Source organism: Aegilops tauschii, chromosome 5 (genome assembly GCF_002575655.3).
Source record: "Aegilops tauschii subsp. strangulata cultivar AL8/78 chromosome 5, Aet v6.0, whole genome shotgun sequence".
Lineage (NCBI taxonomy): Eukaryota > Viridiplantae > Streptophyta > Magnoliopsida > Poales > Poaceae > Aegilops > Aegilops tauschii.
This window is the reverse complement of record NC_053039.3, coordinates 108,548,113-108,566,803: the sequence shown is the minus strand read 5'-3', so window position 1 is coordinate 108,566,803 and position 18,691 is coordinate 108,548,113.

Below are 18,691 nucleotides of genomic sequence, written 5' to 3'. Positions count from 1 at the left end.
CTTGGTGAACAAGGCCATCAATGTCGAAACTGGTCTGCAGGAATACCAGAGCTCTCACAGGCGCAACCGTGACACGGGCTCATCTTCGGGTTCGCCCGCACAGAAGCGTAAGATATGGATCCCGAACAGCACGTACCGTCCAAATGCATCTGCCCCAAGGCAGACCTATGCTGCACCTCGTCTGCCTCCACCACCATCTAGGCAGACAAGACTTCCAGCCCCACCATCCCAAGCTCCGGTTCCCACTCCCAATAATGGTCTGTGCTACAAGTGTGGACAACCCGGTCACCGTGCCAGGGACTGCCATCAGAATCAGAATCAACTTGCCCTTCCAGCAACGGGCCGTGGTAACAACCTGCCCCGTAGCAACAATGCTAAGCCTTATGGTCGTGCTCATGCCAACCACGTTGATCTCAACGAAGCTCAAGACCAGCCTGCTACTGTGATGGGTACACTCCTCGTAAATTCAGTACCAGCATCCGTTTTATTTGATACAGGTGCATTGCATTCATTCATGTCAAAAGATTTTGCATACAAGCACGACGTTAAATGTGAGGAGATGAACACCTCTGTATTGGTCAAAACCCCCGTGGGACAGTGTCAAACCTCCTTGGTTGGCATCGATGTCCCCGTGGAAATCGAAGGGCTGGAATTCTATGCCTCTCCCATTATCCTGAAGTCGTCTAACATCGACCTCATTTTGGGTATGGATTGGTTGAAAGCGCATACTGTTTCTATAGTTTGCGCCACTAAGACCGTCCATCTGCTACACCCTTCTGATGAAATAGTTGCTTACCAAGCCCATCTGGTGCAAAATGCCGAGGCAAGGCTCTATGCATTGAATGCATTGAACGCTGCACCACTCGAGGGCATTGAAAACATTCCCGTCGTGCGTGAATTCCTCGACGTCTTCCCTGAAGAACTTCCAGGGATTCCCCCTGCTAGAGCTGTCGAATTCATCATCGACTTGAAACCAGGCACCACTCCCATAGCCAAGCGACCCTACAAAATGCCGCCACATGAACTCCTTGAGCTTAAGGAGGAAATCGACAAGTCTCTTCGCAAAGGATTCATTCGCCCAAGTTGCTCTCCTTGGGGAGCACCTTCTCTCTTTGTCAAGAAGAAGGATGGGACTAACCGATTGGTTCAAGACTACCGTCCTATAAACCAAGCTACCATTCAGAATAAATACCCTCTTCCTCGGATCAATGATCTGTATGATCAAATGGCGGGTTCGTCAGTGTTCTCTAAGCTCGACTTGAGGTTGGGCTACCACCAGATCCGTGTTCGCGAAGAGGATATCCCAAAGACCGCCTTCGTGACTCGCTATGGTTCATACGAGTACACCGTCATGTCTTTCGGTTTAACCAATGCTCCAGCCACCTTCTCTTGTCTGGTGAACTACATATTCATGGATTACCTCGACAAGTTCGTCGTGGTTTATCTGGATGATATCCTGATATTCTCCAAGAACGAAGAAGAACATGCTGAACATCTTCGACTTGTGCTGGAAAAGCTACGAGAACATCAACTATATGCCAAGTTCTCCAAATGTGAATTCTGGCTACCGGAAGTAACCTATCTTGGGCATGTCATCTCTAAGGATGGTATTGCCGTCAACCCCGAGCGAGTTCAGGCTATTCTTGATTGGACTCCTCCCAAGAACGTTAAGCAAGTCAGAAGTTTTCTCGGTCTCGCCAGCTATTGCCGTCGATTTGTCGAGAACTTCTCCAAGATCGCCAGGCCTCTGACTAACCTGTTGCATAAGGGTGTCAAGTTCCAATGGACAGACAAATGTCAGGAAAGTTTCCAGGCACTCAAAGACAAGTTGACCTCTGCTCCAGTTCTAGCTCCACCTGATACTAAGAAGGACTTCGTCATCTACTGCGACGCTTCCCGTCAAGGATTAGGCTGTGTCCTAATGCAAGACCGCAAAGTGATTGCTTATGCCTCTCGACAATTGCGCCCTCACGAAGAGAACTACCCAGTTCATGACCTCGAACTTGCTGCAGTCATTCATGCACTGAAGCAGTGGCGACATTACCTTCTCGGTAATCGTTGCGAGATCTTCACTGACCACCAAAGTCTGAAGTATCTGTTTACTCAGCCAGATCTGAACCTCCGCCAGCAGAGATGGATGGAGCTTGTTGCAGACTTTGACTTGGGTATTTCCTATACGCCAGGCAAGGCTAATGTAATGGCTGATGCCTTGAGCCGCAAGTCTTACTGCAACCACCTTCAGGTTCACAAAGTTCAGCCCTCGCTTGTTGAGGAATTCAGGAAGCTGAACCTCCATATTGTTCCTTCGGGTGCACTCATTCCCCCTCCTAAGGAGTTTGGCAAGGTGAACCTCCACGTTGTTACCCAGGGTTCTCTCAATACCCTAGTTGCTAAACCAGATCTCGAGGACAGCATCAAAAGGCTACAGCAGTATGACTCTGAAGCCTACAAGATTAAGCGCTACCTCGCAGAAGGAAAGCCCTCATTCTTCACCATTGCTGAAGATGGCACCCTATACTTCAAGGGCCGCCTAGTGGTGCCATGTGCAGAGAAAAACCTGGATATGACACAGGAAGTTATGAAAGAAGCTCATGATACGCCTCTGTGTATCCATCCTGGTAGTACAAAGATGTATCAAGACATCCGACAGAGATTCTGGTGGTCTAATATGAAGCAAGACATTGCTCGTTATGTTGCTGAGTGTGACGTTTGCCGCCGTATCAAAGCAGAACATCAAAGGCCTGCTGGAACTCTGCAACCTATCTCTATTCCTGAATGGAAATGGGACCATGTTGAGATGGACTTCGTCACTGGATTTCCCAAATCACAGAAAGGTAATGATGCTATTCTTGTCGTCATTGACCGGCTTTCCAAAGTTGCACATTTCCTGGCAGTCAAAGAAACGATCACTGCTAGCCAGTTGGCAACGCTCTATATGTCCAGGATTGTTTCACTCCACGGTATTCCATTGGTTATCAGTTCAGACCGTGGTAGCTTATTCACTTCAAGATTCTGGGCAAGTTTCCAAGAAGCTATGGGAACTCATCTATCATTCAGTACTGCGTTTCATCCTCAATCGCAAGGACAAGTTGAACGCGTCAACCAAGTTCTCGAAGACATGCTTCGAGCTTGCGTTATTTCCTTCGGCAAGAAATGGGAGGAATCTCTCCCGTATGCTGAGTTCTCTTATAATAATAGCTATCAAGCTAGTCTGAAGATGGCCCCCTTCGAAGTGTTATATGGACGAAAGTGCCGAACCCCTCTGAACTGGTCAGAAACTGGGGAACGTCCACTCTTCGGTCCGGATATTATCCAAGATGCCGAAGAACAAGTCCGCATTATTCGCGAGAATCTCAAGACTGCTCAGTCACGTCAGAAGAGTCAGTATGACCGTCATCATAAAGACATGGTCTATCAACCTGGCGAAAAGGCTTATCTTCGAGTCACACCTATGAAGGGTGCTCACCGCTTCGGGATCAAGGGCAAACTAGCTCCTCGCTATATTGGCCCATTCACTATTCTCGAAAGGCGTGGAAAAGTGGCATACCAACTGGAGCTACCGCCGAACCTTTCTCAGGTTCACGATGTGTTCCATGTGTCACAGCTCCGCCGTTGCTTCAAGGATCCAATCCGAGCTGTGGATCATGAAGTGCTCGAATTGCAGCAAGACCTCTCCTATAAGGAGCATCCGGTGCGCATTCTCGACCAAGCTGAACGCCGCACACGTCAGAAGACGATCAAGTTTCTCAAAGTCCAGTGGTCGCACCATTCTGAAGATGAGGCCACTTGGGAACGAGAGGATCGTCTGCGCGAAGAATACCCCGCACTGTTTCCTTCTACCTCCTAAATCTCGGGACGAGATTTCTTGTAGTGGAGGAGATTTGTAACACCCTGAGAATCATGCTACAGTAACTCCCTGTGATTAAACTAATCATGTTGCTAAACAGGGCTTGATCACATTTGAATCACCTTCCTTTTCAAACTCCTAGTTCAAACTTCAAATATAATTAAAGTGAAAAATAAAAGTTTTCAAAAACTCAAACAAAAATGTTCAGTGGGTGCCAAATATTACACTGGTAATTATGGTGGAGAAAACACATTTTTATAAAATGCCTAAATACTTTAAATGAAATATAACAGAAAAGGAAATAAACAAATAAAAGGAAAACAGAAAACAAAACAGAACAGAAAAAGAAAAAAAAGGAGCAGGCCTTCCCCCCCCACTGGCCCGTGGCCCATCTGCACCGAACCCCCCCGGCCCAAACTGGGCCGCACCCCCGCACCCCCGCACCCCCGACCCCGGCCCAGCCCACCTCTCCTCCCTCGCCCCCTTCCCTGTTCCCCCGACCGGGTCGGAACAGGGGCGCGCGCTCCCGCCCGACCACCTCGCCGGCACCGACGCCGGAGAGGATAAGGGCGCCAGCGGCCCCCGCCCCCTCGGGCCTCTCTCCCACTCACCCCGCTCACTCCCTCGGCCTCTGCGCCTCTCCCCCCGCCAGATCCACCTCTCTCTCCCCTTCGATCTCCTCTGCCCGCGCGTGCTCGCCGCCGTTCACCGTCGAACTCGCGGCCACCGTGCCCCGATCGCCCCGACGACGTGCCCGAACGACTTCCCGCCGTCGACTACGTCGACTACGCCCTCGGGAACGAGTCGAGCGCCTCTGCACCGGCCTCCCCGAGCTCGTCTTCAACCTTCGGCCGCCGTCGTTCGTCGCCGATTCCGGCTACCCCGCGCCCTCCCCGAGCTCACTGCCACTCCCTACAGCCTCGCAGTGAGCCTCTCCTTCTCCTCCCCCTCTCCGTTAGCTCGCTCGCGCTTCGTAGCCGCTCCCCCACGCGCGCCCGAACGCCACGCCGCGGAGCTCGCCGCCGGCGTGTCTCCGGTGACCAAATGGTCATGGCCGTAGGCCCGCTAGCCCGACCGCACCGTGCCGCGCCCGCCTAGGTAGTTAGTTCGGCCGTTCGCGCGCTCTAACGCAGCTTCCGTCGGGCACCCGTAGCACCTCGCCGCCGGCGAGCTCGTAGCGGTCGTCCCCGGCCGTTTCAGCCCCTCCGACCACCGCCGTTGGACGCGCGACGTCGAGCCGCGTCGAACGCGCCCAGCCCCGCCCCCGCAAACCCACTGTGGGTGAAACCCGCGCCCCTCCCGCGCGCGTCGCCGTGCGTTTTGGTCGCCGGCGTTGCTCCGGCGCCGGCCGCCGACGTGGCAGGCCTGGGGCCACCCCAGTGCCCCTGCCAGTGGCCCCCACGGGCCCCAGTTGACTGGGTCAACTGCTGACTGGGCAGGCCCAGTCACTGACATGCGGGCCCCGCCGCAAAAATAAAAGAAAAAGAAAATGTTTTATAAATAAAAATAATTATTTTAACTAATCACTCACTGACATGTGGGGCCCACCCCTCTAATTGTACTGTTAGATTAGTTTAAATAGATATTAGAATAACAGAGATTGACATGTGGGTCCCACTGGACCCACCTGTCTGGTTTGACTGGTCAACCGACCTGTTGACTTGCTGACGTCAGCATGGCCTCATGCTGACGTCATAATTCATTTTTCTTAATATAAATAATTCCAGAAATTCAAATAAACTTTGAAAATTCATATCTTTTAAACCGTAACTCGGATGAAAATGTTTTCTATATGAAAGTTGCTCAGAACGACGAGACGAATCCGGATACGCAGTCCGTTCGTCCACCACACCTCCCTAACCTATCGAACTAGCAACTTTCCCCCTCCGGTCCGTCTGTCCAAAAATGCGTAACATCGGGAATACCTCCCGGATGTCCCCCCCTTCACCGATACCACCTGCTGTCGCGTTAGGACACCCCTAGCACCGCTCATTGTCATGTCACGCATCGTCATGCTTATGTTTGCATTGTATTTACTGTTTCTTCCCCCTCTTCTCTCCGGTAGACTACGAGACCGACACTGCTGCTGCCCAGTTCGACTACGGAGTCGACGACCCCTCCTACTTGCCAGAGCAACCAGGCAAGCCCCCCCCTTGATCACCAGATATCGCCTACTCTTCTCTATACTGCTTGCATTAGAGTAGTGTAGCATGTTACTGCTTTCCGATAATCCTATCCTGATGCATAGCCTGTCATTGTTTCTACAATTGTTACCCTTACCTGCTATCCTACTGCTTAGTATAGGATGCTAGTGTTTCATCAGTGGCCCTACACTCTTGTCCGTCTGCCATGCTATACTACTGGGCCGTGATCACTTCGGGAGGTGATCACGGGTATATACTATATACATTATATACATGACACATGTGGTGACTAAAGTCGGGTCGGCTCGTTGAGTACCCGCAAGTGATTCTGATGAGGGGGCTGAAAGGACAGGTGGCTCCACCCCGGTAGGGGTGGGCCTGGGTTCCTGACAGCCCCCGACTGTTACTTTATGGCGGAGCGACAGGGCAGGTTGAGACCGCCTAGGTGAGAGGTGGGCCTGGCCCTGGTCGGCGTTCGTAGATAAACAACACGCTTAACGAGTTCTGGGTATTTGATCTGAGTCTGGCCATTTGGTCTATACGCACTAACCATCTACGTGGGAGTAGTTATGGGTATCCCGACGTCGTGGTATCAGCCGAAGCTCTTTTGACGTCAGCGACTGAGTGGCGCGCGCCGCATTGGACCGTAAGCTCGCGCTTGTATTAAGGGGGCTAGGTCTGCTTCCGGCCGCGTACGCAATGTGCAGGTGTGCATAGGGCGATGGGCCCAGACCCCTGCGCGCATAGGTTTAGACCGGCGTGCTGACCTCTCTGTTGAGCCTAGGTGGGGCTGCGACGTGTTGATCTTACGAGGCCGGGCATGACCCAGAAAAGTGTGTCCGGCCAAATGGGATCGAGCGTGTTGGGTTATGTGGTGCACCCCTGCAGGGAAGTTTATCTATTCGAATAGCCGTGCCCCTCGGTAAACGGACGACCCGGAGTTGTACCTTGAGCTTATGACAACTAGAACTGGATACTGAATAAAATACACCCTTCCAAGTGCCAGATACAACCCGGTGATCGCTCTCTAACAGGGCGACGAGGAGGGGATCGCCGGGTAGGATTATGCTATGCGATGCTACTTGGAGGACTTCACTCTATTCTCTTCTATATGCTGCAAGATGGAGATGTCCAGAAGCGTAGTCTTCGACAGGACTAGCTATCCCCCTTTTAATTCTGGCATTCTGCAGTTCAGTCCACTGATATGGCCCTCTACACATATACCCATGCATTTGTAGTGTAGCTCCTTGCTTGCGAGTACTTTGGATGAGTACTCACGGTTGCTTCTCTCCCTCTTTCCCCCCTTCCTATCTATCTGTTTGTCGCAACCAGATATTGGAGTCCAGGAGCCAGACGCCACCGTCGACGACGACACCTACGACACTGGAGGTGCCTACTACTACGTGCAGGCCGCTGACGACGACCAGGAGTAGTTAGGAGGTCCCAGGCAGGAGGCCTACGCCTCGTTCGATCTGTATCCCTGTTTGTGCTAGCCTTCTTAAGGCAAACTTGTTTACCTTATGTCTGTGTTCAGATATTGTTGCTTCCGCTAACTCGTCTATGATCGAGCACTTGTATTCGAGCCCTCGAGGCCCCTGGCTTGTATTATAATGCTTGTATGACTTATTTATGTTTTAGAGTTGTGTTGTGATATCTTCCCGTGAGTCCCTGATCTTGATCGTACACATTTGCGTGCATGATTAGTGTACAGTCAAATCGGGGGCGTCACAAATACCTTCTAACTCAGCAGGTGCAATATGATGTATAATTTCTTCGTATAAAGAATGAGGTATTGGACTCGCACTAGCACCCATATCACATAAGCCATGATAGCAATGATCTCCTATTTTAACATAAATAACAGGCATGCCTACAACAGGTCTATGTTTATTTTTAGTATCGGGTGTAGCAATTCTAGCAGCTTTATCACAGAAGTAAATAACATGCCAATCAATATTATCGACCAAGAGATCCTTAACCATAGCAATACTAGGTTCAACTTTAATTTGCTCAGGGGGTGTAGGTGTTCTAATATTACTTTTGTTGACCATAGTTGAAGCTTTAGCATGATCCTTTATTCTAACAGGGAAAGGTGGTTTCTCAATATAAGCGGTAGGAACAATAGGATCAACATTATAAGTGATAGTCTTTTATTCAACTTTAATAGGTTCAACTACTTTTACTTCAATGGGAGGATGATATTTAAACCACTTCTCCTTAGGAAGATCAACATGAGTAGCAAATGATTCACAGAAAGAAGCTACTATCTCAGAGTCAAGTCCATATTTAGTGCTAAATTCACGGAAAACATCGGTATCCATAAAATATTTAACACAATCAAACTTAGGTGTTATACATGACTCCTTACCTTCATCGAGTTCCCAATCTTCAGAGTTGCGTTTAATTCTTTCCAATAAATCCCATTTGAATTCAATAGTCTTCATCATAAAAGAACCAGTACAAGAAGTATCGAGCATGGAGCGATTATTGAGAGAAAGCCGAGCATAAATTTTTTGAATAATAATTTCTCTTGAGAGCTGGGCATGAATATAACATTGACTTAAGCCTCCCCCAAGCTTGAGCGATGCTTTCTCCTTCACGAGGCCAAAAATTATATATATAATTACGATCACGATGAACCAGATGCATAGGTTAAAACTTCTGATGAAATTCCAATTTCAATCGTTTGTAGTTCCATGATCCAATATCATCGCATGGCCTAAACCATGTCAATGCCTTTCCCTTCAAAGATAAAGGGAAGACCTTCTTCTTGATAACATCCTCGGGCATACCTGCAAGCTTAAATAATCCACAAACTTCATCCACATAGATTAGGTGCAAATCGGGATGTAATGTTCCATCTCATGTAAAAGGATTAGCTAGCAGTTTCTCTATCATACCCGAAGGAATTTCAAAGTAAACATTTTCAGTAGGTTCAGTAGGTTGAGGAGCAACTCTTTGCTCTACTGGTCGGGGTGAAGATACCCCGAACAAGCCCCTCAAAGGATTACTTTTCATAGTAACAAGTGACAGTAAATTTCAGCACACTATATAAATTTTTCCTTACCAAAGGCGCTTCACTCCCCGGCAACGGTGCCAGAAAAGAGTCTTGATGACCCAAAAGTATAGGGGATCTATCATAGTCCTTTCGATAAGTAAGAGTGTCGAACCCAACGAGGAGCAGAAGGAAATGACAAGTGGTTTTCAGTAAGGTATTCTCTGCAAGCACTAAAATTATCGGTGACAGATAGTTTTGTGATAAGGTAATTCATGACGGGTAACAAGTAACAAAAGTAAATAAGGTGCAGCAAGGTGGACCAATCCTTTTTGTAGCAAAGGACAAGCCTAGACAAACTCTTATATAAAGGAAAACGCTCCCGAGGACACATGGGAATTATCGTCAAGCTAGTTTTCATCATGCTCATATGATTCGCGTTCGTTACTTTGATAATTTGATATGTGGGTGGACTGGTGCTTGGGTACTGCCCTTCCTTGGACAAGCATCCCACTTATGAGTAACCCCTCTCGCAAGCATCCGCAACTACGAAAGAAATATTAAGGTAAACCTAACCATAGCATGAAACATATGGATCCAAATCAGCCCCTTACGAAGCAACACATAAACTAGGGTTTAAGCTTCTGTCACTCTAGCAACCCATCATCTACTTATTACTTCCCAATGCCTTCCCCTAGGCCCAAATAATAGTGAAGTGTCATGTAGTCAACATTCACATAACACCACTAGAGGAAAGACAACATACATCTCATCAAAATATCGAACGAATACCAAATTCACATGACTACTTATAGCAAGACTTCTCCCATGTCCTCAGGAACAAACGTAACTACTCACAAATCATATTCATGTTCATAATCAGAGGGGTATTAATATGCATAAAGGATCTGAACATATGATCTTCCACCAAATAAACCAACTAGCATCAACTACAAGGAGTAATTAACACTACTAGCAACCCACAGGTACCAATCTGAGGTTTTGAGACAAAGATTGGATACAAGAGATGAACTAGGGTTTGAGATGAGATGGTGCTGGTGAAGATGTTGATGGAGATTGACCCCCTCCCGATGAGAGGATCGATGGTGATGACGATGGTGATGATTTCCCCCTCCCAGAGGGATGTTTCCCGGCAGAACAGATCCGCTGGAGCCCTAGATTGGTTTCGCCAGGTTCCGCCTCGAGACGGCGGCGCTTCGTCCCGAAAGCTTCCTTCTGATTTTTTCCAGGGCGAAAGACTTCATATAGCAAAAGATGGGCACCGGAGGCCTGCCAGGGGGCCCACAAGGCAGGGAGGCGCACCCCCACCCTCGTGGACAGGGTGTGGCCCCCCGCTGGTGCTTTCTTTGCCCAATATTTTTTATATATTCCAAAACTGACTTTCGTGGAGTTTCAGGACTTTTGGAGTTTTGCAGAATAGGTCTCTAATATTTGCTCCTTTTCCAGTCCAGAATTCCAGCTGCCGGCATTCTCCCTCTTCGTGTAAACCTTGTAAAATAAGAGAGAATAGGCATAAGTATTGTGACATAATGTGTAATGACAGCCCATAATACAATAAATATCGATATAAAAGCATGATGCAAAATGGACGTATCAACAACCGTTGGGCCGAGCCCCATGTACCCCCTTCGCTCACTTAGACTATATATACTCCTCCTCTCCCCTCTTTTGAAGGTTAGCAAAGTGATAGCTCATTTGTGAGATAGAGCCTTGCTCATCCATCCGGATCTACTCCATCGAGAGAGAACGCGGCCTCTACGGAGAAGATCCATCTTGGATTCAAGACCCCTAATGGGAAGACCCTCAAGACCTCCTCACGGAGAAGAACTTGCTACTTGTATCGTCCCTTGTTGATCGTGGATCGTGTATCTCTTTGTGTTTCGAGGATCTAGTGCATGTGTAATCGAATCTCGTTGGTTTGAGTGATTTCTCTCATGTTTTACCCTCGTGTTCTTCACGGGATCCGCTCCAATCGTGAAAGATCGGGCATCTAGGGTTCTACCCTACATCAGGTAGTGAGACACGTATTGCATTGTTGCCATCGAGGATAAAAAGATGAGGTTTTCATCATATTGCTTGAGTTTATCCCTCTACATCATGTCATCTTACTTAAGGCGTTACTCCGTTCTTTATGAACTTAATACTCTAGTAATAGTAGTAGATGCAGGCAGGAGTCGGTCTACTTGACACGGACGTGATGCCTATGTTCATAATCATTGCCTTGGATATCTTCATAACTTTGCGCTTTCTATTAATTGCTCGACAGTAATTTGTTCACCCACTGTATTATTTGCCTTCAAGAGAGAAGCCTCTAGTGAAACCTATGGCCCCCGGGTCTATTTTCCTTCATATATTTTCAGATCTATATACCAAAATACCTTTATGCAATTTATATACTTTTATTTACTTCTCTGTTTTAGTAATCTTTTATACGTATCTCTATCAGATCTCACCTTTGCAAGTGACCATGAAGGGATTGACAACCCCTTTTTCGCGTTGGGTGCAAGTGTTTGATTGTTTGTGTAGGTGCATATATTGGGGACTTGCGCGTTTCTCCTACTGGATTGGTACCTTGGTTCTCAACTGAGGGAAATACTTATCTCTAGTTTGCTGCATCACCCTTTGCTCTTCCAGGGAAAAACCAACGCAAGCTCAAGAAGTAGCAGGAAGAATTTCTAGTGCCGTCAAGCCTACCAAGTACCCATCATAAAATCTCATCTCTTGCATCACATTATTTGCCATTTGCCTCTCGTTTTCCTCTCTCCCACTTCTAACACGTTTCAGAAAAATACAGAAATATTTGCCTTTTTATTTGCCCTTCTTCCGTTCGTCTTTTCGTTCGCCTTTTGGTTGCTCGTGTGTTAGTTCATTTGCTTGCCTTTATGGCTCAACCCAAGAACTTTGATCCTTACTATAGGAAGTTGGAAGAAATTAAAAATAATGTTAGGAGCTTCATGTCCTTACAATTTGAGCATAATAGTTTCTTTAGGAACGAGCTTAAGGAGCAGAAAACTTTTATGGAATATATGAATAAAGAGCTTGATGATATGTCGAAAGAATTTTATGGTCTTAAATCTCAATTTGCTCATCGTCAAAATTTAGTAGGCCAAATTTCCGATAAACAAACCACTTTGGTAAATAAGATGGCCGCTAAACCGGAGTTTTGTGAAAATAATGATGAAGATCTTAAAGTGATTGATGTGACTCCTATTGAATCTTTGGTTCCTAATATAAATCTTGATAAAGATGGGACTGGAGATGATTCAACTTTAGTTAAAAGGCATCCCAATGATTTGGAGTTTATAGATCTTGATGCAAAAATTGATAAAAGTGGGATTGGAGAGGTCAAAACTTTAAGTAGCGATGAACCCACTCTTTTGGATTTCAAGGATTTTAATTATGATAATTGTTCTTTGATAGATTGTATTTCCTTGTTGCAATCCATGTTGAATTCTCCTCATGCTTATAATCAAAATAAAGCTTTTACTAAACATATCGTTGATGCTATGATGGAATCTTTTGAAGAAAAGCTTTAATTGGAAGTTTCTATTCCTAGAAAACTTTATGATGAGTGGGAACCTACTATTAAGATTAAAATTAAAGATTATGAGTGCCATGCTTTGTGTGATTTTGGTGCTAGTGTTTCCATGATTCCAAAAACTTTATGTGATGTGTTAGGTTTCCATGAATTTGATGATTGTTCTTTAAATTTGCATCTTGCAGATTCCACTATTAAGAAACCTATGGGAAGAATTAATGATGTTCTTATTGTTGCAAATAGGAATTATGTGCCCGTATTTTTCATTGTTCTTGATATACATTGCAATCCCACATGTCCTATTATTCTTGGTAGACCTTTCCTTAGAACAATTGGTGCAATTATTGATATGAAAGAAGGAAACATTATATTTCAATTTCCATTAAGGAAGGGCATGGAACACTTTACTAGAAAGAAAATTAAGTTGCCATATGAATCTATTATGGGAGCTACTTATGGATTGCATATCAAAGATGACAATACCTAGATCTATTGCAATATGCCTAGCTAGGGGCGTTAAACAATAGCGCTTGTTGGGAGGCAACCCAATTTTATTTTTGTTCTTGCTTTTTTGGTTCTGTTTTTCAATAGATTTTTCATCTAGCCTCTGGTTAGATGTGTTTTTATGTTTTAATTAGTGTTTGAGAAGAGTAAGACCTTTGGAATGGCTTACGGTGATAGTTGATTTGATCTTGCTAAAAAACATAAACTTTTGCACCCAGTCACGGAATTATTAAAAATCACAGAAGCGTGATAAAATTCTGAATTTTTTACACAAGATTGATATACAACTTACCCAGACTGTCCTAATTTTTCAGAATTTTTGGAGTTACATAAGTATTCGAAGTTTTCAGATTGCTACAGACTGTTCTGTTTTTGACAGATTCTGTTTTCTATGTGTTGTTTGCTTATTTTGATGAATCTATGGGTAGTATCGGGGGGGGGGGGGGGGTGAACCATGGAGAAGTTGGAATACAGTAGATATTAAACCAATATAAATAAATAATGAGTTCACAACGGTACCAAAAGTGGTGATTTTATTTTCTTATACTAACGGATCTAATGAGCTTTCTGTTGAGTTTTGTGTTGTGAAGTTTTCAAGTTTTGGGTAAAGATTTGATGGACTACAAAATAAGGAGTGGCAAGAGCCTAATCTTGGGGATGCCCAAGGCACCCCAAGGTAATATTCAAGTACAACCAAGAGCCTAAGCTTGGGGATGCCCCGGATGGCATCCCCTCTTTCGTCTTCGTCTATCGGTAAGTTTACTTGAGGCTATATTTTTAGTCACCACATGATATGTGTTTTGCTTGGAGCGTCTTGTATGATATGAGTCTTTGCTTTTTAGTTTTCCACAATCATCCTTGCTGTACACACCTTTTGAGAGGGACACACATGAATCATGAATTTATTAGAATACTCTATGTGCTTCACTTATATCTTTTGAGCTAGGCAATTTTGCTCTAGTGTTTCACTTATATCTTTTTAGAGCACGGCGCTGGCTTTATTTTATAGAAATTGCTGAACTCTCATGCTTCACTTATATTATTTTGAGAGTCTCTCTAAACAGCATGGTAATTTGCTTTGGTTATGAATTTAGTCCTAATATGATGTTTGATTCCTTATGATTGTTTTGAGATATAAAGATGGTGATATTAGAGAGTCATGCTACTGAGTAATTGTGGATTGGCAGAAATACTTGTGTTAAAGTTTGTGATTCCCGTAGCATGCACGTATTGTGAACCGTTATGTGGTGAAGTCAGAGCATGATTTATTTATTGATTGTCTTCCTTATGAGTGGTGGTCGGGGACGAGCGATGGTCTTTTCCTACCAATCTATCCCCCTAGGAGCATGCGCGTAGTACTTTGTTTCAATAACTAATAGATTTTTGCAACAAGTATGTGAGTTCTTTATGACTAATGTTGAGTCCATGGATTATACACACTCTCACCCTTCCACCATTGCTAGCCTCTCTAGTGCCGCGCAACTTTCGCCGGAGCCACATATATTCCAAAACCCTCAGAGGAATCCAGAAAAATACTTTTCCGCCACCTCAACCTTCTGTTCCTGTGAGATCCCATCTTGGGGCCTTTTCTGGCATCCTGCCAGAGGGGGATTCGATCACGGAGGGCATCTACATCAACCCTATTTCCCTTCCGATGAAGCGTGAGTAGTTTACCTCAAACCTACGGGTCCATAGCTAGTAGCTAGATGGCTTGTTCTCTCTCTCTTTGATTCCCAATACCATGTTCTCCTCGATGTTCTTGGAGATCTATCCGATGTAATCTTCTTTTGCGGTGTGTTTGTCGAGATCCGATGGAATTGTGGATTTATGATCAGCTTATCTATGAATATTATTTGAATCTTCTCTGAATTCTTATATGCATGATTTGATATCTTTGTATTTCTCTTCGAATTATCGGTTTGGTTTGGCCAACTAGATTGGTTTTTCTTGCAATGGGAGAGGTGCTTAGTTTTGGGTTCAATCTTGCGTGATTTCACCCAGTGACAAAGTAGGGGCAGCAAGACACGTATTGCATTGTTGCCATCGAGGATAAAAGGATGGGGTTTTCATCACCCGACTGAGGCAATTTTTTTAAAGTTTAGTGGTCAAATCACTCTGAAGATGAAACCACTTGGGAACGCGAGGATCGTCTTCGTGATGAATACCCCGCTTTGTTTCCATCTACCTCCTAAATCTCGAGACGATATTTCTTGTAGTGGAGGAGAATTGTGACGCCCGAATAATTAACTTACAGTAATCCTCTGCTAGTGATGCCACATCACCACTGTTACTGTTGCTAATCTCGCTTAGATCCCAATCGTTAAATTCAAATTTAAATTAAAGTCAAAATTTAAAGTTTTCAAAATGTCAAAACTAAATGTTCAAAGCATTGTAAATATTCCATACCTAATTATGGTGGTGAACCAACATTTTTGTTGGGAAACGTTGCATGGAAAACAAAAAATAATTCTACGCACACACAAGATCTATCAAGGAGATGCATAGCAACGAGAAGGGAAGAGTGTGTCTACGTACCTCGTAGACCGTAAGCGGAAGCGTTAGACAACACGGTTGATGTAGTCGAACTTCTTCGCATTCCAACCGATCAAGCACAGAACGTACGACACCTCTGCGTTGAGCACACGTTTAGCTCGATGACGTCCTCCGCCTTCTTGATCCGCCAAGACGGCAAGGTAGTGGATGAGTTCCGGCAGCACGACGGCATGGTGTTGGTGATGGTGAAGTGATCTCGGTAGGGCTTCGCCTAAGCACTACGAAAATATGACCGGGGGCGCCGCACACGGGTAGGCAATTGTCTGTTGTGTGCTAGGCGCCCCCTCCCACATATATATAGGTGGGAGGGAGGGAGGAGTAGCCAAAGGGGGCGCCCAAGTAGGAGGAATCCTACTTGGGGTCTCTCCCAAGCCGCGCCCCCGCCTTATATAGGTGTGGGGGAAAGGCAGGGGAGGGTGGCGCCCCCCTTTCCTTTCTCCCTTGAGAGGGAAAGGTAGGAGGGGCTAGCCCTCCCCCCTTTCCTTCCCTAGGGCTGGCGGGCCAGGGAGAGGGGTTCACCAGCCCCCTGTGGGCTGGTCTATCCCTCCCTTGGCCCATTAAGCCCATATCTCCTACCGGGGGTGTCTGGAACCCCTTCATGTGACCCGATGGCTACCCGGTGCATCCGGAAACCCTTTCGGTGTCCGAATACCATCGTCCTTATATATAAATCTTTACCTCTCGACCATTTAGAGACTCCTCGTCATGTCCGTGATCTCATCTGGGACTCCGAACAACATTCGGTCAACAAATCATCTAACTCACATAACACTATATCGTCAACGAACGTTAAGCGTGCGGACCCTACGGGTTCGAGAACTATGTAGACATGACCGAGACATCTCTCCAGTCAAGAACCAATAGCGTAACCGGGATGCCCATATTGGCTGCTACATATTCTACGAAGATGTTTATCGATCGAATTGTTATGACAACATACACAATTCCCTTTGTCCATCGGTATGTTACCTGCCCGAGATTCGATCATCGGCAGCTTCGTACCTAGTTCAATCTCGTTACCAGCAAGTCTCTTTACTCATTCTGTAGTCACTTTGCTTGCAAGGCTTCTTATGATGTGTATTATCGAGAGGGCCCAGAGATACCTCTCCGATACTCGGAGTGACAAATCCTAATCTCGATCTATGCCAACTCAACAAACACCTTCAGAGATACCTATAGGGCATCTTTATGATCACCCAGTTACGTTGTGACATTTGATAGCACACAAGGTATTCCTCCGGTATCCAGGAGTTTCATAATCTCATAGTCGAAGAAATATGTATTTGACATGATGAAAGCAATAGCAATAAACTGAACGATCAATATGCAAAGCTAACGGATGGGTCTTGTCCATCACATCATTCTCCTAATGATGTGATCCCGTTATCAAATGACAACACATGTATATGGTTAGGAAACCTTAACCATCTTTGATCAACGAGCTAGTCTAGTAGAGGCTTACCAGGGACATGGTATTTGTCTATGTATTCACACATGTATTTAAGTTTCCGATCAATACAATTCTAGCATGAATAATAAACCTTTATCATGAATAAGGAAATATAAAATAACAACTTGATTATTGCCTCTAGGTCATATTTCCTTCATTTTTGCGAAGTGTTTAAATACCCTAAACTAATCAAAACAATGGTCTAAATAATAATTTAAATGCTTTTTAATTAATAAAAATACTAATATATTTTATCTAGGAGCTAAACTAATTGTGTGTAGCGACCAGACCTCAAACAGTCTGTGCTGCTGTGCACCAGTGTCATCCCTGGATTAGTAATGCTGACACGCACAGTACAAATGGAGGATTTATAACAGAGTAGCAATCACACACTTATTACAACGAATATCTCAAAAGAGAATAAGTATGATAAATATGGCTTAAGGCCATCTAATACGATAACAGCGGAAGACTTGGAAGATAAGTGAGTCCATCAACTCCAACGGCATCACTAAGTATAAGACCACGACCTAAAGGCACCTTACTCGTCGTCTGAAAAGTCTGCAACATGAAACGTTGCAGCCCGAAAACGGGTCAGCACATGGAATATGCTGGCAATGTAACACATAGAGAGTAATGAACATAATAATACTATACTACATGCATATATGGCCGGTAGAAAGCTCTATGGTTACAGTTTTGCGAAAAGCCAGTTTTTCCCTACTACAAAGGAATAAATTTTATTTAACTATCATGGTGGTTGTTAAACATTGAGATGGTTGACAGCATCTCAATCCCAATTAAGTATCATCATTAACCCAACAATATTAATTAAAGTAACATGGTGATGAGATTCACATGACAATCCAAGTACTAGATACTCAAGATGTCCATAACCGGGGACACGGCTAACCATGATTAGTTTATACACTCTGCAGAGGTTTGTGCACTTTTCCCCCAAGACTCGATCGCCTCCGCTGGATTCTCGCACTACAGGATGTTTGAGAAACGGATGACCGAGACATAGTCTTTCAGAAGCGTTTGCACCTTACGATGTGATAGACCGTACCACCTACATCCCCTACATCTGCTAGTCTACCACTGTAAGAGTTCACACAACTTAATCAACTATGCTAGAGCCCATAATAGCTTGCGGCTGCACACGGAAGTTTCTAGCATGAAAAATCTCATGATCCCTTTGAACCTGGGTGGCGGTCCAAAAGGAAAACAGGCAATCCTGGAATACCCAGGTACCTCAATCCACCCAGATGTGAGTTTTAGTTGCCACCTTAAGTAAACCATTAATTAACAATCTCACATCTGTAGTGAATATCTCTCAAACCCAATCCATGTCTACAAGCATAGCATAGCAATATAAGCAACGTAGAAGTAACTCCCAAGGGTTTGATAATAAAACAGGTAATAGGTACTACCTCAACTACTTCCCAATACCCACAATTTAATTAGATCCTAACCATGCAATGTTTGAGGATTGATCTAATGCAATAAAACTGGGTAGTAAAAGAGGTATGATCAAAGTGTTACTTGCCTTGCTGATGATCCGTGAAACCTAGAGATTCGAAGTAGCAAGCGGCGCACTCCGGGTACTCTATCGCAAACAAACAAGCAAACAATAAGC